At 41.6% G+C, this 2,550-nt stretch overlaps 1 protein-coding gene across 2 annotated transcripts in view; it reads right to left on the bottom strand.

Annotated features, from left to right (window-relative positions):
* BTAF1 (B-TFIID TATA-box binding protein associated factor 1) overlaps positions 1–2,550 on the bottom strand; it is a 95,610-nt gene that overhangs the window by 38,629 nt on the left and 54,431 nt on the right. The window lies entirely within an intron of this gene.

Raw genomic sequence — 2,550 nt, 5'->3', positions numbered from 1 at the left:
CCATAACTGGTGGGTGGGTGACTCACAGACTGGCGAATACTTATACCACAGAAGTCCACCCACTGGAGTGAAGGTTCTGAGCCCCACGTCAGGCTTCGCAACCTGGGGGTCTGGAACGGGAGGAGGAATTCCTAGAGAAGCAGACTTTGAAGCCTAGTGGGAATTGGTTGCAGGACTTTGACAGGACTGGGGGAAACAGAGACCCCACTCTTGGAGGGCACACACAAAGTAGTGTGTGCATCTGGACCCAGGGGAAGGAGCAGTGACTCCAGGGGAGACTGAACCAGACCTACGTGCTAGTGTTGGAGGGTCTCCTGCAGAGGTGGGGGGTGGCTGTGGCTCACCGTAGGGACAAGGACACTGGTAGCAGAAGTTCTGGGAAGTACTCCTTGGGTGAGCCCTCCCAGAGTCTGCCATTAGCCCCAGCAAAGAGCCCAGGTAGGGCTCCAGTGTTGGGTTGCTTCAGGCCAAACAACCAACAGGGAGGGAACCCAGCGCCACCCATCAACAGTCAAGTGGATTAAAGTTTTACTGAGCTCTGCCCACAGAACAACAGTCAGCTCTACCCACCACCAGTCCCTCCCATCAAGCCTCTTAGATAGCCTCATCCACCAGAGGGCAGACAGCAGAAGCAAGAAGAACTACAATCCTGCAGCCTGTGGAACAAAAACCACATTCACAGAAAGATAGACAAGATGAAAAGGCAGAGGGCTACGTACCAGATGAAGGAACAAGATAAAACCCCAGAAAAACAACTAAATGAAGTGGAGACAGGCAACCTTCCAAGAAAAAGAATTCAGAAAAATGATAGTGAAGATCAATGATCCAGGACCTCGGCAAAAGAATGGAGGCAAAGTTCGAGAAGACGCAAGAAATGTTTAATAAAGACCTCGACGAATTCCAGAACAAACGAACAGAGATGAACAATACAATAACTGAAATGAAAACTACACTAGAAGGAATCAACAGCAGAATAACTGAGGCAGAAGAATGGATAAGTGACCTGGAAGACAGACTGGTGGAATTCACTGCTGCGGAACAGACTGAAGAAAAAAGAATGAAAAGAAATGAAAGCCTAAGAGACCTCTGGGACAACATTAAACGCAACATTCGCATTATAGGGGTCCCAGAAGGAGAAGAGAGAGAGAAAGGACCAGAGAAAATATTTGAAGAGATTATAGTCGAAAACTTCCCTAACATGGTAAAGGAAATAGCCACCGAAGTCCAGGAAGCGCAGAGAGTCCCATACAGGATAAACCCAAGGAGAAACACACCGAGACACATAGTAATCAAATTGGCAAAAATTAAAGACAAAGAAAAATTATTGAAAGCAGCAAGGGAAAAACGACAAATAACATACACGGAAACTCCCATAAGGTTAACAGCTGATTTCTCAGCAGAAACTCTACAAGCCAGAAGGGAGAGGCATGATATAATTAAAGTGATGAAAGGGAAGAACCTACAACCAAGATTACTCTACCCCGTAAGGATCTCATTCAGATTTGATGGAGAAATCAAAAGCTTTACAGACAAGCAAAAGCTAAGAAAATTCAGCACCACCAAACCAGCTCTACAACAAATGCTAAAGGAACTTCTCTAAGTAGGAAACAAAAGAGAAGAAAAAGACTTACAAAAACAAACACAAAACGATTAAGAAAATGGTCACAGGAACAAACATATCGATAATTACCTTAAACGTGAATGGATTAAATGCTCCAACCAAAAGACACAGGCTTGCTGACTGGATACAAAAACAAGACCCATATATATGCTGTCTACAAGAGACCCACTTCAGACCTAGGGACACATACAGACTGAAAGTGAGGGGAAGGAAAAAGATATTTCATGCAAATGGAAATCAAAAGAAAGCTGGAGTAGCTATACTCATATCAGATAAAATAGATTTTAAAATAAAGAATTTACAAGAGACAAGGAAGGATAGTACATAATGATCAAGGGATCAATCCAGGAATAAGATATAACAATTATAAATATATATGCAGCCAACATAGGAGTACCTCAATACATAAGGCAACTGCTAACAGCTATAAAAGAGGAAATAGACAGTAACACAATAATAGTGGGGGACTTTAACACCTCACTTACACCAATGGACAGATCACCCAAACAGAATATTAATAAGAAAACACAAGCTTTAAACAACAAAATACACCAGTTCGATTTAATTGACATTTATAGGACATTCCATCTGAAAAAAAATTACACTTTCTTCCCAAGTGCACACGGAACATTCTCCAGGATAGATCATATCTCGGGTCACAAATCAAGCCTCAGTAAATTTAAGAAAATAGAAATCATATCAAGCATCTTTTCTGACCACAATGCTGAGATTAGAAATCAATTACAGGGGAAAAAAACGTAAAAAACACAAACACATTGAGGCTAAATAATACATTACTAAATAACCAAGAGATCACTGAATAAATCAAAGGGGAAATCAAAAAATACCTACAGACAAATTACAATGAAAACACGATGATCCAAAACTTATGGGATGCAGCAAAAGCAGTTCTAAGAGGGAAGTTTATA

This window comes from Physeter macrocephalus, chromosome 20, assembly GCF_002837175.3.
Source record: "Physeter macrocephalus isolate SW-GA chromosome 20, ASM283717v5, whole genome shotgun sequence".
Classification (NCBI taxonomy): domain Eukaryota; kingdom Metazoa; phylum Chordata; class Mammalia; order Artiodactyla; family Physeteridae; genus Physeter; species Physeter macrocephalus.
This window is presented reverse-complemented; position numbering and strand designations above follow the sequence as displayed.